The sequence below is a fragment of the Chlorocebus sabaeus genome, chromosome 13 (genome assembly GCF_047675955.1).
Source record: "Chlorocebus sabaeus isolate Y175 chromosome 13, mChlSab1.0.hap1, whole genome shotgun sequence".
Lineage (NCBI taxonomy): Eukaryota > Metazoa > Chordata > Mammalia > Primates > Cercopithecidae > Chlorocebus > Chlorocebus sabaeus.
This window is the reverse complement of record NC_132916.1, coordinates 3,375,355-3,399,733: the sequence shown is the minus strand read 5'-3', so window position 1 is coordinate 3,399,733 and position 24,379 is coordinate 3,375,355. Positions and strand designations below refer to the sequence as shown.

The following is a 24,379-nucleotide window of genomic DNA, read 5'->3' as shown; positions in this document are numbered from 1 at the left end:
TGGTCTCCCGCACAGCTGGCTCTGCGTAAATTACTGTTTCTCTACTGCAGTTCCCCTGTCTTGATAAATCGGCTCTGTGTAGGCAGTGGGCAAGGTGAACCCCTTGGGCAGTTACAAATATGTGGGCTCATCTGGGATTGCCCTTGTGGCTGCCTGCCCATGGTTCAATAGCCCCCCACTCCAGCGATGGATCCTGAGGCCAGACCAAGCGGCCACGTAGTTCTCTTGGACTGGGGGCTAACTGTGGTATTCTCTCTGCTGGTGGGGCACTGCTGATGCAATGTGCATGGATTTAATTGCAATAGCGTTATAGTCCTGGGGAGGCATCCCTTAACTGTAGGCCTATCACAGGATGTCTGTCTGTAGCCCCATGGTGGGGTATCTGTCTGTAACCTCATTGCAGGGTGTCTGGGTTGGTGAGTATCCTAGGCGTTGCCAGCGCCTCCTTCCTTCTGCTGACTGGTTCTGTATCTTCTGGTGGAGTGTCTGTAGCCCCACTGAGGGATGTCAGTTGTAACTCCACCATGGGGTGTCTGTACCCCAGTTCGGGGTGTCTGTCTCAGTTTGGCTTCCCAGGGTCTCAGTTGGCTCTTTCTTTTGTTTTTATTTTTATTTTTTGAGACAGAGTCTCCCTCTGCACCCAGGCTGGAGTGCAGTGGCACAGTCTTGGCTCGCTGCAACTTCTGCCTCCTGTGTTGGATTCAAGCAATTCTCCTGTCTCGGCCTCCTGAGTAGCTGGGACTATAGGCGTGCACCACCATGCCCGGCTAGTTTTTGCATTTTTTAGTAGAGATGGGGTTTTACCACATTGGCCAGGCTGGTCTCGAACTTCTGTCCTCAAGTGATCCTCCCACCTTGGCCCCCCAAAGTGCTGGGAATACAGGCGTGAGCCACTGCGCCCAGCCTCAGTTGGCTCTTTCTAACTAGTAGAAAGAGCTTTGGTTTGGGAGACTTCTCCTCAATCAGGAAGATCTCAAGGAGATTTCTCAAATGGAGAATAGGACAGTTTGGAAGGGATACTCTTGGAGTTCTTGGTTAGGGATCTGATTTGGAAGGCCCTGTGTTCATCTTGTCTTTATGTGTGTTTGTATATGTGGAAGGGATTTCAGAGGGAATTGCTGATGGACGTTCAGCAGGCCTAACTCAGAGAACCCTCCTTATTTGTCTGGTCACATTCAGTGAGCCCTGAAAAATGCTCAGCAGGCCTGTCTCAGGGTGACTATCCACTCTTCGCCTTGCCCAGAGACCCCATTGTGAATTACCCTTTGGAGGTCGTCCCACCCAACCTGGGGTGGATCAAAGACAACAGGCACCAACGGGAGAAAGCTTGGGGTTTGCCAGGCTGATACTGGGTGCTGAATGAGGTGACCGATGTTGGTTTTGTCACGTATATTTTGCTGGGATGGAAAATGTTAACTGGGTTCCCCACGCAGCCCGTTGGGCAGCATCTTGCAAATCACGAATCTTATCTATGGTTCCATAAAACACAAAGGGGTGATTTTCTCTTGTAAAGTGGTTTGAACCCCACAGCCAGGGCACAAGCAAGCAGGGTCATCAGAGCTGCTCCATTCTTCTGGAAGCTGCAGAGAAAGGGAGCCTGGAAACCTGGTATGCCAACAAAAAGGGTAAGAAGTTCTTACTAACCAAGTTTCTGGTCTCTCCCTCTCTCTTTCTCTGTCTGTGTAAATGGTAAACATCACTATTTGTCTCTCTGCAAGAGTTTGATTAATAGACAAGGGATTTGTGAGACTATTCTTAGGTTATAGCAAATCTGGTGTACTTTGTGCTGAGAATTTGTTTTTTCTGTTTTCTGTAATGGAGAGAGGGATATCATAGGATAGAACGCGGGTTTAGGACCCCATAAGCCTGCATTACAAGCCAGCCCAGCAGGCTGGTCAGTTACAAATTTTGCTGTGGGTTCCTGAAACCAATACCTGATGAAATATCTCTGTCTTGTTTTGTGTCCTTAAGAGCTTAACCTTGTGACCATGTGTGGACACTTCTTGGTTTGGACAGGAATTTTAGAGTTCATGTCACAACCCTAAAAATTTTCTTGACCAGTTAAAAGCCTTGGCAAGCTTGAAATTGGCTTCTCTAGGATCCTTCTGGGCAAAGCAATAAAAACTGCTCAATGCTGTAACTCAGTAGCTAAGGCTTTGCTTTTTGATGATGGTGGCCTGGGTTCAATTCTTGGTTTCTGGAATTATTCCTTTCTGATTTGTTATTTGTGTAATTTTGCCATTTATTGAGTTGTGTTTTGTTTTGTTTTGTTTTCCCAGGGAGTTTCTGATTTCCTCTCTTGAATTTTCCTTTCTCTGAACTACCTTGGGGAGATTCTAAATCTTGCAAAAAAGAAACTGCTTACCATGTCTTTGAAGCACCTTTGGTAAAGTTCAAAAGCCAGAAATATTGTCTGGCTAAAGTCGGGTAGTAAGAAATTTAAAAGAACTTTTTTTTTTTTTTTTTTTTTTTTAAGAGCACTCTAGGCCGGGCACGGTGGCTCAAGCCTGTAATCCCAGCACTTTGGGAGGCCGAGAGGGGTGGATCACGAGGTCAGGAGATCGAGACCATCCTGGCTAACACGGTGAAACCCCGTCTGTACTAAAAATACAAAAAAATTAGCCTGGCGAGGTGGCGAGCGCCTGTAGTCCCAGCTACTCGGGAGGCTGAGGCAGGAGAATGGCGTGAACCCGGGAGGCGGAGCTTGCAGTGAGCTGAGATCTGGCCACTGCACTCCAGCCTGGGCGACAGAGCGAGACTCCATCTCAAAAAAAAGAGCACTCTGGTTAAAAGTCAGCTTGATTAAAAATGGATAATCAAGCTATAGGTATATTTAAAAGGCATTTATGTTGTTCTGTTCTTGGATCTTGTTTTTCTGGAAAAAGGTTTCTTTTCTTCTCAGTCAACTGCATTATTTTTCTCCATTTTTTGTATTTCTAATCTTAATGCACACATGAGAGGTCCTGAGATAACTTCTGGTAGCCTGGGACTCCTTAGAAAAAACCGGAGGCACCACAGACCCTGTTTTGGACAAAAGCTGTCTTTTCCTCATGAAACCCTAGGAACTAAAAGCTGATAGATCCCTCTCAAAATCAAAAGCTCTGTTCTGTTTTGCATTGTGTTATCTGACAGTTTTGAGTTCTGGGGGTTTTAAGAAATTACTTCACATTATGAGGGAGCTTTGATGTGTAATAACTAGGTAGGAAATACTTTAGGGGATGGCTAGCAGTAGTTATGGAGGGATACTTGACTCTCTGCACACTTGGATCGGAGAAGCTCATGGACACCGGAAGGCATGGAAACGTCCCCACCCTCCACTGAGAGATGAGGCTCCCGTGGGGGATGGACTGATTGGCTTTGGGCAGCCTTGCCATGAAATGTGCATAGAGGCATTGCACTGTCTTCTCCTATAGGATTTTCCTCCTTTTGAGGATTCAGGATCCAGTATAAAAGGGCTCCCTTAACATTGGGGATCTGTCTTTGCCTTCAACTGTTCCTGCTTTTTTGGCCCTAGAAATGCATGCTTTCCTGACTCTGTTCCTTCAAGGGCTCCACCCTGGAGTCAGTAATCCAATTAAGAAAACTGGCAAATGAAAAATGTGACAAGTGCTAAATCTTCTGTCTTTCTGTCTGCGTGTTTATACGTGTTGTGTGTGTGATGTTTATATATAAAACAGCTCTGATTATTGGCTTAGAAAAATAAGCATGTCAATCAAATATTTTGTCAGAAAAATAAAAACTTTAATGCCTTTTTGTTCACATGGCTTTAGTAATCTTTTGGAAATAAAGACGGTTTGAAAGATTATTGGTAAAATAACATGTCTTGAAAATGTAGGCATTTGGTCTAAATTAAGGTCAGATATCAGATTTGCTAAACGCTTTAAGGTCAAACTGTTTCCTTTGGAAAAATTGGTCAGTTTACCTACTTTAGAGCATTAGATTACAGAGGAGGCCTGGGGACCTGAGGAGAGCCATGCCCCTAGCTATGAGGAAAAGAGTCAGACCCTATCTTCTCTTCTGTCTGATGTCTTAGGCTTCACCCCAGTATATAATTAAACTCATTTACTTATCAGGGTATTCACTAAAAATAAAAGCTGCTGAGAATTAACGATGTAACATGAAATTGAGACCACTGGAGAAACAGTTCTATATACATGGTGTGTAGGGAATGTGTTTTTGGTAAAAGATTTTAAGAAGGTATGGGAATATGACTTCTGCTAAAGGGAATGTCATTTTTGTCTGGTTCAGAAGGTTTTAAAGATTGTGTTAACTAAAAGAGAGTAACGGGACAAAACTGAAAGTTTACTCAAACTGAAAAGGGTTTGTAAAGGGTTGATCTTAAAAAAAAAAAAAATCTGTGGTATAGACGAGTTGGCTAAGATTTGAAACAAATTATTTAGCTTTTCTCCATAGGTTAAAACATTAAAATCATACTGATATGGGGCCAGAGCCTGGGCCCGTGTGTCCGATTAATAGGGTTTGCTTAGAAAATTGATCTGCTGTTTGATGGAAAATTGTAAAGGGTTCTAGAAAGTTCATGAAAATCTTACCTTATGGTCAAACTAATTAAAACTGGATAGATACATAAAATTTTATTTAAAAACTAGCTTTAGCATTAAAGATGCACTAATGCAAACATGAAATTTGGTTTTCTCTTTTGAAGACGATTTTTATGTAATATTAAAGGATAATGAAAGGGTTTTATTTCCTCTTTTAGGTAAATGGCAGGGAAAAAGGGGAGGAGAGAGAAAAGACAGACTCAGTTGGCCTCATGCTATCTTCATTGGGTCTTGTTTGGAAAGCTAAGTCTCCTCTATCTGAGTAAAGATTTTTCCTTTTTAAAATTTTTGGAGTTATCATTTTGGCCAAATGAATGACTTATGGTGACCTGGGATGCTATTTCGTGATATCCAGTGTTTTAAACCTTTGATATTTGACATACTTTCCAAAACCAAATTATAAATTATGTCTCTTTTTAACCTAACTTTTAGATATTAGGTTCTTCAAAGTCCAAAAATGACATTTGGTTTATCTGGTATAAAAATCATACAGAAAGCATTGTCGAATATGAAATGGTGTTTGGCTTTCTTTGGGCTATATTTGCGTAAATATGTTATTGACATATATTTCAAAATTATGTAAAACTCCTATAATTCTAATATGACTTAGTATATGTTATCAGTAATAATTATAATTATTATGTTAAATGACTGTGTGCCACAGAGGTAACAGATTCCCTTGCCAATTGTGTCTTTAACTGTGGCTGCCCTAAAATGTTTTTGTCGTCCACAGACAATTGTTGTCTCATTTTGGTCCTTTTTTTTTTTTTTTTTTGAGATGGAGTTTCGCTCTTGTCGCTGAGGCTGGAGTACAATGGCATGATCTCGGCTGACTGCAACCTCTCTGCCTGCTGGGTTCAAGCAATTCTCCTGCCTCAGCCTCCCGAGCAGCTGGGATTACAGGTGCCCACCACCATGCTCGGCTAATTTTTGTATTATTAGTAGAGACGGGGTTTCACCATGTTGCCTAGGCTGGTCTCAAACTCCTGACCTCAGGTAATCCACTCACCTCGGTCCCCCAAAGTGCTGAGATTACAAGTGTGAGCCACTGCACCTGGCCAGTCCTCTTTAAGATGGTTGTATAATCAGCTATAAAATTTAACAGGTGCTCTTCAATGCAGGTTTCTGATTAATAACTCTGGAGATTGTGACATTAGAATAGAGAAAAAACTTTCAAATAGAAGAGTGAATGGTGTTTGGTTTTCTTTGGACCGTATTTGTATAGATATGTTATTAGTGTGTGTTCCAAAATTATGGGAAACTTCTCTAATTCTGATATAATTTACTGTATGTTATTAATAATTATAATTTTTATACAAAATTGTTGTATGCCACAGAAGTAACCAAAATTCCTAGTCAATTGTAGTTTTAATAGTGGCTATCTTAAGACGTCTATCATACACAGACGTTTTGTCTTGCTTTGGCAGTTTATAATCAGGTATAAGTCTCCTGGGGAATCTGACCTTATACCTCTTCTACACAGTTCCTGTACAAGGTTCCTGACCTGTGGTAAATAATGAATGTCACTTAGATAGCCCCAAGTTATCTTTGGACCTCAAGAGGAGAGGAATTTACCCAACTCATAGGTATTCAAGGGTACAAACTGATGGCTGGGCTCAGCTTTAAAAAAGTCGTATCTGAGATTTCTCATGGAACAGAATTCCATCAAAGTCCATTAAAAAGAGCCTAAGTGTCGCTGGGCTTGATGGTTCATGCCTGTAATCCCAGCACTTTGGGAGGCTGAGGCAGGTGAATCACACGGTCAGGAGTTCAAGACTAGCCTGGCCAACGTGGTAAAACCCCATCTCTACTAAAAATACAAAAAATTAGTGGGCGTAGTGGTGGGCACGTGTAGTCTCAGCTACTCGGGAGGCTGAGGCAGGAGAATAGCTTGAACGTAGGATGCAGAGGTTGCAGTGAGCAGAGAGATCACTCCACTGCACTCCAGCCTGGGTGACAGAGCGAGACTGTCTCAAAAACAAACAAACAAACAAACAAAAACAAAAACAAAAAAAAGAGGCCAAGTGAAAAATAATTATTCTTGCTGTACTTTATGCAAATAATCAGGCCAAGTAGAAGAAAACTAAAGTTTATTTTGCTAACAAATCAGTTCTATCATGATTTGTTTTTAATAAAAATGGGGGCTGAAGGGAGAAAAATTATATTTCAAAAGAAAGCTATAGTACATCTATTGTTAGCTGTTACTGAGTTTTTTCTGCAGTTTGGATTAAATCCTAAATTCTTTGTGGGTTAGAAGTCCCCAAAGTCATGCTTTCTAATCATTGCTTTTAAAATTGGGAATTGTACTCCTCATCCTGGGACTTGTTATTTACCTTATGGTACACTGTTCAGTTAAATACTGTACTGAAACCATAGATGACGGTCTGAATGCTTTTACCACGCAAGAATTGGAAGACCAGCCAGACCTGCAGGAGTCACTCAGACAGCAGCAAACTGGTTCACTTCTCTCTCCTTAGGGTTCACTCCCACTCCCACTATGCCCCTGTCAGCAGGAAGACGCCAGAGCAATCCATGGTCTTTTCCCATCTTCCTAGGCTAACCTTAAGATTGAGGTGTTCTATGGAGAGGACGTGGAGAAACAGGAACACTTTTACACCATTGGTGGGATTGTAAACTAGTTCAACCATTGTGGAAAACAGTATGGCGGTTCCTCAAGGATCTAGAACTAGAAGTACCATATGACCCAGCCATCCCATTACTGGGTATATACCCAAAGGATTATAAATCATGCTGCTATAAAGACACACACACGTATGTTCATTGTGGCACTATTCACAATAGCAAAGACTTGGAATCAACCCAAATGTCCATCAGTGACAGATTGGATTAAGAAAATGTGGCACATATACACCATGGAATACTATGCAGCCATAAAAAAGGATGAGTTTGTGTCCTTTGTAGGGACATGGATGCAGCTGGAAACCATCATTCTCAGCAAACTATCGCAAGAACAGAAAACCAAACACTGCATGTTCTCACTCATAGGTGGGAACTGAACAACGAGATCACTTGGACTCGGGAAGGGGAACATCACACACCGGGGCCTATTATGGGGAGGGGGAAGGGGGGAAGGATTGCACTGGGAGTTATACCTGATGGAAATGACGAGTTGATGGGTGCTGACGAGTTGATGGGTGCAGCACACCAACATGGCACAAGTATACATATGTAACACACCTGCACGTTATGCACATGGACCCTAGAACTTAATGTATAATTTTAAAAAATTTTTAAAAATTAAAAAAAAAGATTAAGGTGTTCTAAAATACAAAGGGAGGGATTGAAAGCACCTTTGCAAAATTATGACGGAGACAGTGAGAGAGATCTGAATTAATTCACTCCACCTTGCTTCTATCCTGTAAACTGTCCTTGTCCATTTTTTTTTTTTTTTTTTTTTTTTTTTGAGACGGAGTCTCGCTCTGTCGCCCCGGCTGGAGTGCAGTGGCCGGATCTCAGCTCACTGCAAGCTCCACCTTCTGGGTTTACGCCATTCTCCTGCCTCAGCCTCCCGAGTAGCTGGGACTACAGGCGCCTACCACCACGCCCGGCTAGTTTTTGTATTTTTTAGCAGAGACGGGGTTTCACTGTGTTAGCCAGGATGGTCTCGATCTCCTGACCTCATGATCCGCCCGTCTCGGCCTCCCAAAGTGGTGGGATTACAGGCTTAAGCCACCGCGCCCAGCCCCTTGTCTATTCTTGGACATAGACTGAATTAACTTTGGGAGAAACTTAATTTATAGCTTAAATCAAAGACGATAACAGCCCTTTCCCAAAGCAGACCTCCTTCTCACCTAAGGACTAAATTGCCTTTGTAGGGCTAATAATAACCACAAGATAAGAAATTACGGTTGAGGAGTCCTGTAGCTGGAGGATACAAGATTCTGACCCTCCCTAAACTGCTCCTGAGATCAGTGCTTGAGATATTTTGCAGACCTGCATGTGATGGATCAGCAGACATCACCCGGATGGATACACTGGCTCATCTGACTTATGGCCCCCACCCAGGATCTGACTCAGTGCGAGAAGACAGCTTTGACTCCCTGGGATTTCATCCCTGGCCAATCAGCACTCCCGGCTCACCGGCTTCCCACGCACGCATCAAGATTTCCTTAAAACTTCTGCTCCCCAAATGCTCAGGAACATTGATTTGGATAATAATAAAATTCTGGTCTCTTGCAAAATTAAAAAAATCTAAACAATACAGCATGTTCTTTATATCTGTATATTATCTGAAAGATAATTTTCAGAAAAAGGTAAAATCATGACTTGCACCAAGATATTAAAATGCACAAGTGTTAAATATTTTATTTTACACATACGTTAGGAAGGAACTAGGCAGAGGTCAGAAATAGTTTAAAGGAAAAGCGAAAATGATACAAATTTATATGGAGTAAAGGAATTTTTAAATGAACTGCACATGGAAAGAAAACTGTTTTTCATTTATTTATTTTTTAAATTTTTTTACAGGACAAAGAATCCAGTAAAAATCACTACTATACAGGGTAGAATATAGATAGACAGACAGACAGATAGATAGATAGATAGATAGATAGATAGATAGATAGATAGATAGATTGATCGATTGATCTATGTCTATATATCTCCATCAGTTACCTGCAATTTGCAAAGAATTGTAAAATAGTTCAAAGACAATTAACAGTCTAGATTATGTGCTATAGTTTTCCATTGAAACACATTTTTTAAAACATATCTAATAGGTATGTCTTAAGTAGCGAATTCACACCACTCTTCAGTGAAAGGACTATTTATTGATCATCTGCTCATGTGTTGCAGGTTGCTGTCTACTTTTCAAAATTTGAAGAAAGATTTTCATTAAAAGATTTTCACTAGAAGTAATTAAAAATCAAAACCCAAATCAAAACAGATCACACAGGAAGCTGTGCTCTTCACATGGATGACAACTTTTCCTGGGGATTACAGCTCTCAGGGTGACATCCGTGTAGATGATTCTGTAACTCTGTTAAAATGAAAACCTGCCGCCCTGTGGGAACAGAGCCGGGTGAGTCCTGGCTTCCACACAGTGCCGCCCTGAGAAGGCGAGGTCTCCGCAGCGTCTGTCTGCAGTGCAGCCGGGGCAGAGGAATGAAGTGTCACAGCAGGAAGCAGATGGCTGCATTTGCAGATAATCAGTCTAGAGACTTGCAGCCCTGATATAGCAGCACCCTGTTGCTGGAAGGTATCTAATGAACTAAGTTATTAGTGTTCTTGCTTGTCAGATAGTCCTGAAACACTGTATGGATTTTTGTTTGTTTGTTTTTGTTTTTGTTTTGAGACAGAGTCTCTCTCTGTCGCCCAGGCTGGAGTGCAGTGGCGCGATCTTGGCTCACTGTAACCTCCGCCCCTCCAGACTTAAGCAATTCTCTGCCTCAGCCTCCAGAATAGCAGGGATTACAGGTCCTGCCACCAAGCCCGGCTAATGTTTTTTGTTTGTTTGTTTGTTTGTTTTGTATTTTTAGTAGAGACGGGGTTTCACTACCTTGGCCAGGCTGGTCTTGAAGTCCTGACCTCGTGATCTACCTGCCTCGGCCTCCCAAAGTGCTGGCATTACAGGCGTGAGCCACCGCACCCGGCCGGAACACTGTATGGAATTTATAATCATTTTCTTCAGATTGACAAAGTCTAAATTCTTGCTGATCATTGACAAGTCTAAATTCTAAAGAATGCTACCCATGGATGGAACTTTTTGCTAAACCTTGAGAAAAAGAGGAGAAATAACATCAGTGGTGCCCCCTGAAGGTTTCCCAAACATGGAGGAATCCTGGTATAAACCATGCCTTGGACCCACAGCGGAAGGAGGAGCACAGCACAGCTGGGGTCAGGAGGACTCTGAGGTCTCCTGGATGTGGCAGGAGCAGGCTCAACCACTGTGCACAGCGTGTGTCCTTGAGCAGGTCAGCTAAACTGCTTGGGTCTCACAACCTTGCCATTCATGGTGTCAGGGCTTGCCCTGATTTTGTGCGAAGATCAGAGCCCGGGCCCACACCAGGGAGGACCCAGGCAGCGGGAGCAGGCACTTCCAAGCCTGCAAGGGCAGGCGGGGCCTTCCCTGCTCCCAAGACTGCAGGGATGCCAGAGGCTGCAGCGGCAGATTTGGGTGACTGCAGGCGCGCAGGGTGGGGGCTCCTCCCTACTCCATCGAGCTGGAGGCCCCGGTCTGCAGCCCGGGTTCGGGCGGCTTCCGCGCGTGCCGCGGCACCTAGAAGCATGCAGGGCTCCAGCCTATTCTCAGCCCTCCAAGAGCAAACAGAGGCTGTGTCTACCGCCCCAACTTGGACAGCTGCAGACGCGTGGGACAGACTGGGGGTGCTGCTGCCTGCTACTGGCTCCCATCCATTCCGTGGAGCACACAACCCCAACTGTGACCCCTTGCAGCCTGAGGCAGGGGCTCCGAATCCTTGCTGGGCCCAGGCCAGCATCCAGGGCAGGGGCAACATGGCCACGAGCTCCCTGTTGCCCAGTACTCAAGGGTGGCCCAGGGCAGAGTGCATCGTGGGCCCCAGGCTCCTCCGTCGGGAATGACGGGTTTGGCAGTCACCCCGACGCCAGGCAGACTCCAGGGATAAGGTCTGGGCAGCCCCCACGCAGAGCCTCCCCCACGGCCCGAGAACCCGGCACCCTCCGTGGGGTGGGCACAGTGGCTGCCCAGCTGGCCAAGTCCCCTAAGCAGGTGTGACTATCACTTCCTGCCCCGGATCCCTGAAGTGCGACCCAGCTCCTCATCAGGCCCCTTTCTGCCCGGAGGAGCTACTCCCCCACTGCACTGCTGTCCTGCCAGTGGGCGAACTGGACCCGGCCTAGCTCCACCCTGGCGGCCCCCAGGGCAGCGGGTGGAGGGAGGGGGCTGTCCACCTCTTCCCTGCGCCTCCCTGCAGCAGCCTGCACCAGGGCCGTGGCCAGGCCGAACCAGATGGCCTGCTGCTGCCATCACAGGCACTAACAGGAATCAGCCTTCTGCATCTAGGCCTTGTGTTAATGTGTGAAGGACGGAGCAAAAGACCCCAGTGTGCGAGGCAGGAATTTGGACATCAGAAGGGGGAGAAACAGAATGAAGCTCCCGGAAGGAATAACCATCCCCGGTGTATCCCACACACACCTAGAACCCTTTAGCCAGGAGGAGGGAGGACAGACTGACTGTGGAATACACAGGATTTTTCTGTTAACCTGAATGTACCGCCAGATGGAAGGAGGGTCAAGAACATAAGTCTGTGCCTTGAGGACTAAATTTTGACCTTTTTCTTGTCCTGCCCAGATTCCTACCTAAGGGGCCTGGGGAGGTCGCCCTACAAACCGCAAAGTCTCAGCAGAGGGGCCCTACCCTGTGTAATGCGGCTCTTTCCGACCTGACTCTGGCATAACTTCACATGACAGATAAGGAAGAAAATAAAAATATTTTAGCCCTAAATATGTTTCTTGGCCATATCTTGAAATGTCCCTGCAAAGCTGTTTCTTGTGGGAAAAGGGTCCATACTGTAGAGAATCCTGTTCCCTTTCCAGACCTTTCTCCTGATCCAGGACAGAGTCCACTAAGTTTCTGGCACCTTTTAAGTCTGATAAGAAACATTTACCATCGATTCTCTCTAAGCCACCTGGAGGCTGCATCAGCTTAGTAAGGACCTTGGTCTCCACAACCGCTTGTCCTAACCCAGACATTTCCTTTCTATTGGTTCCAGGTCTTTAGATGAACTCTCAACCAACTGCCAGCCAGAAAATCTGTGAATCCACCTGTGACCTGGAAGCCCCTGCTTCCAGTTGTCCCACCTTTCCAGTCTGAACTGATGTACACCTGAAATGTACTGACTGATGCCTTATGCCCCATAGAATACATGAAGCCTAGCTGTGCCCTGACCACCTGGGCCACATGTTCTCTGGGTCTCCTGAGGACTGTGTCACGGGCCATGGTCACTCACGTTTGGCTCAGAATAAATCTCCTCCAATATTTTACAGAGTTTGGCTCTTTTTATTGACAACCTTTTAAAATGTCAAGTCAGGATAGGATCTCACCACATATGGCACCCAAAGGCGTGCTGGCTGCCCACTGACTATTCCAGTCGACAGAGCCAGGTACAGGGATCAGAGCCACAGCAGCTCCCGTGGGCCAATGAGGAGGCCCGGCTCGGGAGGAGGCTCCGTCTCTCCACACCCAATGGAGGCAGCTCTGCTCCTGAGCTCAGGGTGGGCTTCACCTGGAGTTAGGAGTCGGCGGCCTGAGTCCTGCTTCCTCTTTGCTCTGGTGCCCGAAAAGATGAGCAGTCACAGTGAGACGGGGCCAGACCCAGCGTGCACAAGCCCGGGAAGGAAAGGAGTGAAAGGACCTGCTTCCCCGAGACCAGAGCAAAGAGGAGAAAGAGTAAGTGATTGATGTCGCCTGGGTTAGAAGGAGGCAGTAGAGAGGGGCAAGTTAGCGTTAGGGGCTTACCTGGGCAGTCACAAAGGGCTCCACAGGCAGACTAGCCTGTAAACCAAAAATACATTTCTAAGGTCCCCCAATGGATACGGAATGGATGGGTTCCCGACTAAACTCCGCCTTCAAGCCTAGAACCTTGGCCCTAAGTGAAAACAGCTGACTCGTTTGCCTTTTTGGCCCTCCTTGTTTCCTATCCTGTGCCCATAAAAAGACTTCAGCTGGCAGAGCACAGAAGCTGCTGAGGCAAGCAGTCAGAGATGCCAGCTGCTGAGTGGTGAGGATGCAAGCGGCTGAGTGGCAGAGACTGCAGATAGACAGCGCTAACTTCAGATGCTGTCGTTTTCCGTGGGGAGCCCAGCCGGGGATGGTGGGGCTTCAGGGCAAGATCACCTTCTTTCCGCACCATCCCCTTTCCAGTTCTGCCTTTGTCATCATTCAGTCTGTGTGACCTGATTCTTCCCGACACTGAACAAGAACTTGGGTGTCAAAAAGGGCAAGTGCAGAAGGTTGTGACCCTGACCCTTTGCTGGGCTTTGAACACTTAGCTGTCCATGGACTGTACGCTGAGTGAAATGAGCCACTACAGTTTCTTCCCCACAAAGGGGGTCAAGGTCAAAGGAAAAATCCCATCTCACAACCATCTGAATGGATTTCCTCCTTGGCCAGGACACTCTTAAAATTTAACCTAAAAGACTGGTTCAGGCCATGACAGAAAGTGGGGTTAAGACAGGCCTCATATACCTCTCCAGCGTCAACATCAACACAAACCCCCAACCCCGACCTCTATGCGGCCTCTAGGCAGGTGTCCTGTGTTCTAACTTCTCAGCTCTCTAGCAGGGCCAGCTGCAGAATTTAGGGGCCCAGGGCAAAACTCAAATGCAGGGCCACTCACACATTCCTCTCAGTCACACATCGGGCCCCTCCTGCCGCCTCGTCCTGGTCCCAGTGGGCCACCAGGTAAAAGTGTCACCCTTCAAAATCTTCAATTGCTGCAATTTCACTTTTGAAGTTTGTTTACTCTGTCCCTGCACAAAAGGGTTGTTTTCAAAGTTACACTGATTAGACAGAAGTGGACCTTTGTCCCAGCTGAGGCCCTCCCATGGGTACCCACACCCTGAATGGCTGATGCTAGATGGCAACAGTGTTGACTGAATCCCGGCAGTTTCAGGCCACAGCCAACCGGGGAGACAGCAACGAGTGTTGGACGGTCGGGGTCCTCTCCGCCCCGCCATGAAACCTGAACTAACTAGACAACTTTATCCAGAGCTGGACATGACCCTTTGGGCCATGTAACTTGGTAGTCACCATTGGCCTAGTGGTCAGGCCCAGCTTCAGCCTGTGGCTTCCCCGGCTACTGGCTATGGAACCTGGGACCAGACACTGAGGCTGATTAAAGTTTTCACCTCAGACAGGCTTATGGTTGTGTGTACCGAGAAGGTGGCAGAAACTAGACAGCAAGTGCCTGCCGCACAGAGAGTGATTAATGAAAGTGTGTGTGTGCGTGTGTGTGTGTGTGTGTGTGTGTGACTGGTGCATATATGTACACATACACTTATTTTAATTTAGGAAAAAGTGTTTTCTTTCTCTCTCTCCTTTCTTCCTCTCTCTGTCTTTCTCTCTCTCCTTTCTTCCTCTCTCTGTCTTTCTCTCTCTCTCTTTCTCTCTGTATTTCTCTCTCTGTCTCTCTCTCTCTCTCCTCTCTCTCATTCTCTTCTTTCTTTCACAGGGTCTCCCCGTGTCAGACAGGCTAGAGTGCAGTGGTGCAATCATGGTTCACTGCAGCCTCAACCTCCTGGGCTCAAGAGATCCTTCCACCTCAGCCTCCCAAGTAGCTTGGACTACAGGCATGCAACACTGTACCTGGCTTTATTATTATTATTGTTATTATTATTTTGTAGAAATAGGTTCTCACTGTGCTGCCTAGGCTGGTCTCCAACTCCTGAGTTAGAGTGAGCCTCACTCCTTGGCCTCCGAAAGTGCTGGATTGATAGGCATGAACCACTGTGCCCAGCCCCCACACACATTTTTTAGTCATCACTGACGGGGTTTGGTCCTGGGTGTGTTGCTGGGTCTGATGAGAACTTCCTCAACAGGTTCCTGATGCGAAACCCCACGTTTCTCCCTTGAAAGGGGGCACCCAGCTTCGGGGTTGCTCTCATCTCTGAGACAGACCTCTGTGTTTCTTCCCTTCTGCTATCACCTTGTTGAAGAGGGCCCTGCTCTGAGGGCTGCCAGAGGGACCTGGGCCTGCGGAGATACCTGCTCCCAGCACATCTCAGAAGCAAAGGCTATGCACAGCCGCTCAGGCCACCCGTGTGGCTTCTGTCCCTGGTAGGAGTCCTCCTGTGCTTCCGGGAGCCGGTGCCATAGCTTGTCTCTGACTGAACGCGCACTGGCAGACGCGTAGAATGATGAGCTCTTAGAGTGTGACTGCAGTTAGGGTCCAGCCAGGGAGATACTTCGTCCTCCTAATGATTGTGGGACTCAGTACGTCTGTCATTAGTGGAGGCCTGATCGACAGGCTCAGCCGCCCTGGTGTTCTGACTCTTCTTCCACTCACTGCACAGAATGTAGCTGAAGGAATATTGCTACAAAAGAATGATCATGGCAGGAGGCGGGGTAGAGCAATGTCAGGTCTCGGCGCTTCTTGCACTGAAATATTAGGGCAGTTGTAATGATCTTTATCTCACACAAATGAACAGAGTGATGAAGAAGGCTCAGAGAAAGGCAGCTGAGAAGAGCAACAAGGTAGAAAGGCTGACTTAAAGTAGAAAAATAAAAATTCATCCAGCACCTCCCAAGGTCAGACATTGGTCAAGAAGCACCCAAATAGTTCAGGTCATTTAACTTTGCTCAAATGCCTCAAGGCAAGTATCACGACTCCTCCTGCTTTAAAGATGAGAATGCCGAGGCTCCCGAGCGCTGAGTAAGGAGCCCTGGTTTGTGTGAGTACAGCTAACACAACAGGTGTTAAAGCCCAATCTTCAGGGGCTTAATCCAAGAGAAGTTCACTTTCGCTTAGAAAAAGTTCAGCACCACAGTTCCTGGTGGATAAGCCACTTCCCATGAGGTCATTCCTGGGCCATCTCTGTGTCTCCCCATCCTGTCTACCTCCGAGGGCTTCAAGTCCTCAGAAGGTTCTGGATCCACCCTGCATGGAGTGCAGGGCCCCACTCCTCGTTTCTATTGCTGAGCCCTACAGGGAGATGCTGCGATTGGAGCTCACCTTGCACCCAGGATGGAAGGGAAGTGTGTTTGGTGAACACATAGCACCCAGGCCAGGTACCCAAAGCCACACAGCTCTAGCAGCAGCCTACATCCCGACGCGGGTCAGGCAGCGAAGTCCAACCTCATGCTTTCTCTGACTTGAGTTTACTGAACCTCAGAGTCCTCTCCTGTAGAATGGGGAAAACGTCTCCTTCACAGGATTGCCAGGAGAATGAGCAGAGAAAATGCCTGTGGAGGAGGCTCCTGACACTTAGTTATGGACAAGCACCAGGCGAAAGGGTGGTGTTGGAGTCTCTCCTTGGCTCTCAGAGATCATCACAAAGAGGGTCCTGCTTCCGGCCCATGGCAGAGTGTGTCCGAGAGGCCACCTCTCACCTCCCTGCCCGGCCTCACACACGCAGTTGGGACTGGACTTCTGATGGCAATTCAGTGACGCTCAATCACAAACCAGCAGGGCAGAACAGGAGATGGGAGCAAACTAAGCTTATAATTTCACTAACTTCAGAGGAGCCTGACACGGAAAAATGTATACATTGTTTGCCTTAAAGTGAACAATAGAGAATAACTACCCTATCTTCAAAGCAGCTTTCCAAGATCAAATCCGTTGCATTCGGAATGCCTTTCTTTGACCTTGGAACCTCCAGAAGTGGTCAGGACTCCCCCACGGAGCACATGCAGCGTTGCCTAGAAGCCGGTAGCTCTCCTGTAGAACGCTGGGAAGCAGCCAGCTGTTCATGTGGGAGTGTCAGCGTGCGTTCCTTTGTCAACGTCCTGCAAGAAAGAAAAGGCAAGAACGTCAGCGATGGCTCCACTGACTGATTAAGGCAAAGAAAGTCGCCACTGTGCGTGATCGCCTGACTACGCTGGACAGAAACAGGGCGTTTGCCCAAGTCCCCCAGCAGCCATCTTTGTTTCCCACTTCGATTTGCTAACGGGCAATGGGGCTCAAGCTCAGTGGCTTGGAGACCAGGTAAGACTTCAGTGTCTCCAGGAGCCTGTGAACCTGGCGCAAGGCTCTTCAGACTCAGGGAGGGTGACACACAGTCTTCAGACACGGAACTCAGGCTGTCAGTGGTGGAGAGTAAGTGAAAAACCCCACAGGCCCTGCCCTGTGTCCACACATGTTATTGATCTTAGCAGTGTGGCCCAGAGAACACAAGCTCTTACAGCCTCTGCCCAGGGGCAGCCGTCAGGGATGAGTGATTCCCTTCCTTTCCCAGAACCTGAGATGGGCGCAGTTACCTCCATGGCTGATAACCACTGTTCTAATCCCATGCTTGACTTCAAATCATCGTATTTCAGACTTCAGAAGTCTGGACCCAGCTGATTAATCAGCCTTTCCCAGGAGTCATCTGTGGGGTAGGATCAGAAGGACCCCAGAAATGTTCTGCCCACTGGGAAGATTTCATTTCACTGCTGTCTTTCAGGGATGTCCTAGAGAGGGGCCACAGTGCTGCAACTGTCCACTTTGGGTGGTGCCTGCATATCGTCCAGAACCATCTGTGAACCAGGCCCTCGTCTTCTCTTCCTCTGTCAACTGCTCACAGGGAACTCCCCATGAGGCCATTGGTGCAGGCTGGGGAGAGAAGGCAGGTGGCAGGAGTGGAGACCATGGGCATTTGAGCCACTTCCTCGTTTAACTTACTTGTGCCTTCAGGACCTGCTTGAGCCCGATCACATATATACCCCTTCCACTGGATGCTGGAACACTGCTGTGCACGACCCACTTTATGGCGATGGGTCAGAAAGCACCCAGTTCACAACAGACAGTTCAGGTCGCATGGTGACTTGATGACCCACAGTCAAACGTTCAGTTTCCACCGAAGCCCAGTACCAGGCCAATAGCCGTCTCTCAAAAGGAGAGTAGTTATCTGCAGAAGATGGCAGGGCCCTGTTCCAAAATCCTAGAGACCACCACTGTGATTCACCTACAGGAGGCTGCCAAAGGCTCTAACAGCATCCCTGTCTGCCACTGACACGTCAAGCACCATTGGATCTGCGGGGTCACATGGCCCAAGTAGCAGAGCAGCTTGCACAGCAGCCTGGACCTATTGCAGAGCCTTCTCCTGTTCTCGACCACACTCAAAACTGGCAGCCTTTCGAGTCACTCGATAAATGGCCCAGAGTAACAAACCCAAATGAGAAATGTATTTTGCCTCCAAAACCCATACCTTCTTAAAATGAGTTGTCCATTTGTAACCCGCCAATTTCTCTGGGGGATTGTCCCCATAAACTTTTTATAAAGCATTAATGATATCACCATTATTCCACCCAAGCTTCACCATAAATTTAATGTTTTTTCTTGCTCTCATTTTAGCAGAATTCATGTTGCTCTGATAGAGGCTTTTTTCAAACTGATGTCTTATCCTTCTCAGTACTTCAAACTAGATCCTGTTCAGACATGTTAAAATTAGTGTGAATTTATTTTTGTGCAAAAAAAGTTGATATCCATGCAGTATTTTTTTTTTTTTTTTTTTTTTTTGAGACAGAGTCTCACTCTGTCACCCAGGCTGGAGTGCAGTGGCGTGATCTCAGCTGACTGCAACCTCCGTCTCCTGGGTTCGTGCCATTCTCCTGCCTCAGCCTCCTGAGTAGCTGGGACCACAGGCGCCCACCACCATGCCCAGCTAATTTTTTTTGTATTTTTAGTAGAGACGGGGTTTCACCATGTTAGCCAGGATGGTCTCGATCTCCTGACCTCGTGATCCGCCCGCCTCGACCTCCCAAAGTGCTGGGATTACAGGTGTGAGACACCGCGCCCGGCCTTCCATGCACTATTTTTTTATAATATGTATTTTCCATAAATTTTTTGAAGTCCCCTTGTATGTCTTCCTACAAAAAAAATAAAATGTAACTCAGTGCATTTGCCAACCTACAAAGGAAAAACATAGAGGCCTAAAATGTGACCCCTTGCAATGATCTGATCAGGTAATAACCATATTTAAAAGGTAAATGTGAAAGTCGACTGAGTTGAAATTAGAATGAAAGCTTTTCAATATGCTAATTATTTTAATTCCTTCGTGCAGGGCTGCTGATGGAGGAGGGGTGCTGGTCTGCCCTCCCTGTGAGCTGAGCCTTGGGTACTGTGCCTGCATAGTACATATGCCTGAAGCTCACTGCTTCCAAAGAAACCTGATTCCAACAGGCTTCTGGGTCTTGTTGCAGTTTTTAAAGTGGTATTTTTGGCTTCCCTTCTGAGGCTGAAAATGTGCTGGGAGAACAGACGGGTCAGATCTTCCTCATTAGCTCGGATGGATTTACATTTAAAGGCATCTTTAAAGTTGCTCATCATTAGCAATGTAACAGAAAAGATCTTGACAAGTATTCAGAATTCAGCCTGACAGGCTCATCTGATAAAAGCAGGAAATGAGGGTGGAAGGGAGGGAGGGAGGAAGGAAAATACTTGAAGTGTAGCTAAATGTAATCCCCTGTGTAAAGACTAGATAATTCTGTCTTGGAAAATAGTGTCTATGCAATCAGAGACCTGTGCTGTGTCTCTCAACCAGCAGCAAGCAGAAGGCAGACAAAGGGAGATCTCTGAGCCCAGGGCAGGAAAATAAGATGCTAGAAACAAAAAGTAAAATCTAAGCCTCTCAACTGCCTGAATGGAGCCCCATCTGTGCCCAAGGGACCCTACAGAAACCTGAAACACTGAATTCCTGGCCATGATGGGAAGGGGAGTCAGACACACCTTGTTATGCCTCCCTCACCACTTTTGAAGTTTTGAAACAACTGACCAATATTGACATGAAAATAGAGACCATCAGACTGAGAACACCCACTCGTAGTAGTAATAAGATGCCAGATTCCAACCTGACTCTGGTATAGTGCTCTGAGAGCTGCCCCTTGTGAGACTTCATCTACATAGCAAGAACCTTGGCTTCTACAACCACCCCCCACACCCCACTTTTCTTGCTCAAGCATTTCAACGGACTTCTTAAATCTTTAGACAAAGCTTAATCTTTCAACCAATTGCCAATCAGGAAAACCTTTGAATTCACACGCTTCAAGATATCCCACCTCTTTAGACTAAACCTTCCATGTATTGATTTATGTCCTTGCTGGTAACTCCTGCCTCTCTAAATGTATAAAACCAAACTGCAGCCTGACCACCTTGGGCACACCTTCTCAGGACCTCTTGAGACTCTATCCAGGCCATAGTCATTCATGCTGGCTAAGAATAAACCTTTTTATATATTTTACAGAGTTTGGCTTTTTCATCAACATGGCAGAAACACCTTTCCCCTTCCTCTAGAGACCCAATGTATCAATGTGGCTGTTGGAAGATAAACACTTAATGAAAAAATGAGGCAGTCATAAGTTCCTCAAGCCTGCTGTGTTTTCATGTCTCTTGACAGATGCCCTGGATCTGTTCCTAAAGGATTACAGCATGAAGAAAAATAATGTGGGTAGCCGGGCTTCATTTTAGCAACACGAGCACCTCATTTTGGCTTTCAGCTTGTCTTTCAATGAACAAATGTGTTAGAATGTTTGGGTCTCTAGTTTTTACTCCCATTTCTACCATCCTGCCCTGGGGATGAGGTGGAGCTGGGATTGATAAAAAATTCCTATTCTCCAGGCAGGCACAGTGGCTCACGCCTGTAATCCCAGCACTTTGGGAGGCTGAGGCAGGTGGATCACCTGAGGTCAGGAGTTTGAGACCAGCCTGGCCAACATGGTAAAACTGGTCCCTCCTAAAAATACAACAAAAAGTTAGCTGGGTTGGTGGCAGGTGCCTGTAATCTCAGCTACTTGGAAGCTGAGGCAGGAGAATAACTTGAACCTGGGAGGTGGAGGTTGCAGTGAGCCAAGACCATGCCATTGCACTGGTCAATAAGAATGAAACTCTGTCTCAAAAAAAAAAAAAAAAATCCTATTCTCCATGGGGCCCAAGTCCCTTATTACCTCCACCTCCTGGATATGCAGCAATTAAGTGATTCACAGAGGTGCGGTGAGGCGAAGGTTCCAAGTAGCCACAGGTTGGAAGAAACAAGTACTGTTGGCATCAACTTTGTTAGCTTGAAGCAGACTTTCTAGAACCCACAATGCCAGGACAAGCTTTCTAGATGGCAGAACAGGCTAGCCTATTTGGTGTGAATGAAAGACACCCAGGTGATACCTTCTACCCCTTCAAGGTAGGTGCTTAGCTGAAATAGCACAATGAAGAAACAGCACTGAGCTGGAAGCCGTAAGGCCTGTCTCCAACAATAATAACCATGCACACTTGAACAAATCATTTCTCTCTGAAACTCAGCTTCCCCATCTGTGAAGCAGGGATGGTGCTACTTTTCCAGGTGTGATCAATTAGATTATTGATCTCAATTCTTCCAACCCCTTAGAAAGGGTTGCACATCCACCCATGCCATGTGACGTGCAGAGTCCTCCCCACAACCTAAGATTCTGTATCCCCACCATTGATACTAGCCATGGCCGTGGGACTTGCCTTGCTAGTGGAATGTGGGCAGAAGTATCCATGCGCCAGCTCTGGGTCCCTGCATGCTTTTGCTAACTCTCTTGCGTGTGGATGGTCCTTCAAGAAAATAAGATGACCCAAGCAGCTATGCTCCTTCAGCCCCAGAATAACATACGTGTGACAGACCAGGATTCAGCTCACAGTCTGAAGCCAAGACACCACCCGACCCAGATGAACCTGCGTGGATCAGCTGAGCCACTAGTGACCTAGAGATCCTGAGAGTGAGAAACAGGCATGGTCCTATACACCACTGAGTTTTGGGATGACTTGTTACTTAGCATTATTATGACAATTGCTGACTAATATACCAGGCTTCTGGAAGATTTGTTATGAGGTTCTCATAAAATGCTGAATGTGAAATTGCTTTGTAAACTGCTTTTTAAAAAGGTACTTAGCTAGAGTGAAAGCTCCACAGAGGCAGAAATTGTTTTGCTACTGTAACTACATGAGTTCCTGGAAGAAAATAGTAGCTCAATAAATACAATATTAATTGAATTGGATGAATGGATGGATACATATATCCATATATATGTGTGTGTGTGTGTGTGTATATATATATTAACCTTGGAACTTCTATCATAGGCATTTTTCCTTGGGTTTAAACTATTAATTTTTCTTAAGTACAGATATCCCCTGAGAAAGCTAAAACGCTGTATTGTTTATCACAACACTTTTGTTTCATGATTAGTTAATGCCAGACACCTGGAGTAATTATAGAAATTGTAGAGAACAAGAGTTGAGGGGTGGGAGATCTAAGAAATGGGTTTTCCAGTTTTGCCCATGGCTACTTTGTGCAGCACCTTTGACAAAAGCTTTGGGAGTTTTCCTGAAACTAGCATTCAGCGCCCCCTGCACTTATTTCTTCCTTCCCCAGGGTGCTGTGTCTGCATTTCTGCCGCACAACATGAGGGTAAAGGGATTCCAGATCAAATCTCCACTTCCACTCGTCTCCGTCTTTGGAGAGGATTTAAAAGAGCAGGAGAGGGGCTGCCTGTGTCCTGGGAAATTTTCAGGACAGAAGAGGCTGGCCCCATGCAGTAGGCGCAGAGCAGGCACCCGGCTTTCAGGGCCAGCAAGGACTCCCGGGCCTGGCAGGAACAAGGATGTGGCTCCTCGTGGAGGGCTATGCCAGCTGTGCGTCCGACCCAGAGCACACAGCCACTGCCCCACCAGGGCTTTTCAGTGGAACCGAGTGTCCCCACACAATCTGTGTCTCCGGATGTACGCGAGTAGATTCTACAGCACAACGGAGCCGATTAAGTCATTACAGCTTTCCAGAGGGAAAAGAAATTTAGGACATATAGAAACTAAGTCTTTGCCCACAATCAAGTTTCCATTCAAATTATGAAAAGGAAGCGATTGAATGAGAATGTGATGACCTTTCCCTTACCCCATGGATCTTTCTCCCTCTGGCTCCCTCTGCACCTGAGGCAAGCACTGCACCAAGGCAGCTGCCCTGGGCACCCGGGCAGACTCCTGCACTGGGGCGCTGGGCTCACGGCTGGTTCTGAAGAACTCCGATTCTGCTCATGCCCCACGTTAAAACGGCCAAGTCTTGAGATTTGGGATTTCCCAGGCCAAAAGCATTTTCATAGAATTGTATTTCAATATTTACATTCTCTTTTAAAGAAAGTCCAGCTAAAAATCAAAATTAAATTAAAATGTTAAAACTAACCCCAGAGAGAAGTAGGGTCTACTTGAATGCAATGCAAGATGAAGTGGACATCTGGGCACCCCTCCTTCAGGGCTCCGCATGCCCCAGGGGCTCAGGGGCTTGGGAGGGGCTGCTCCTCATGGCGTCGGGGAGGGAGGGGGTCCTCAAGTTCTTGGTCAGGGCAGGTGCAGGCCTTCAGGACACTAGGTGAAGGAGGAAGAGCTGGCCGCTGTGTGTGGAGTGGCTTATTCTAATTCAAACTCCCCTCTTTTCTTCCTCTTCCTTTTGGGGGAACTCATCCCTCTGAGACCTCAGATAGCCGTGCGCCAGGCTATGGGTGGGGTGGTGCAGGGCGGGCAGGGCGGGGCAGGAGAAGCATTCTGCTCTTTTCTGTAGTAAGGTAAATATCGTGGCCGTCCTCTGTTCCGCCTCCGCCCTGCTGTCTGGCTTCCTTAGTGCAGGTCAAGAGCATAGGTCAGTGCCCTGGAGGCTCAAGGGTGTTCAGGATGACCTTAGCAGAAGTTTCCGTGCCACGAAGGGAACGCAGCCTCGCTACCTGCTCCAGGCTTGGTGCCCAGCACCCCAAGGGCACACAGAAACTACTGTGGTGTGAGCCGTGCTGAAGCAGCAGACAGAGGCCATTGTTGTTGGGAGGTGGAGGCCGCCAGGCTGCGGAAGCCGTTCTGGGGCGTGGGGGAGTCCCGCCGGCTTGCGTGTTTTCTTCCTTAGCACCTGCCCTTCAGAAGCAATACGGGACTTTCCCCAGTGTCACCTCTGCTGAGTCCATGCCGGGGAATGGCTGAGAAACAGCTTCCTGCCAGAATCCTGTCAATCTAAGTCTCCACAAAATTCTAGGAACCAAGAAATTATAAACGAAAAGCTCTTAATGAGAAGCTCTCTGTGGGCAATGATCTGGGCTCTGCAGGGAGCTAAGTCAGCAGCCAGAGGGAAATAAACATAAACAAGAACAGTCTGAGGCTGCTCTGCTGAAGGCTGGAGCATGGGGACTGCCCTAAACT

At 46.9% G+C, this 24,379-nt stretch overlaps 2 long non-coding RNA genes across 2 annotated transcripts; both read left to right on the top strand.

Moving 5' to 3' along the window:
- Positions 1 to 1,527: 1,527 nt before the first annotated feature.
- LOC140713227 (uncharacterized) lies at positions 1,528 to 12,542 on the top strand. Its single transcript, XR_012095118.1, has 4 exons — positions 1,528 to 1,625; positions 5,338 to 5,462; positions 5,987 to 6,068; positions 12,272 to 12,542. It is a non-coding gene; the product is annotated as an uncharacterized lncRNA (long non-coding RNA).
- A 4,453-nt stretch (positions 12,543 to 16,995) lies between these two features.
- LOC140713226 (uncharacterized) lies at positions 16,996 to 22,201 on the top strand. The gene is made up of 3 exons (XR_012095117.1): positions 16,996 to 17,075; positions 20,592 to 20,638; positions 21,806 to 22,201. It is a non-coding gene; the product is annotated as an uncharacterized lncRNA (long non-coding RNA).
- The last annotated feature ends 2,178 nt before the right edge of the window (positions 22,202 to 24,379 follow it).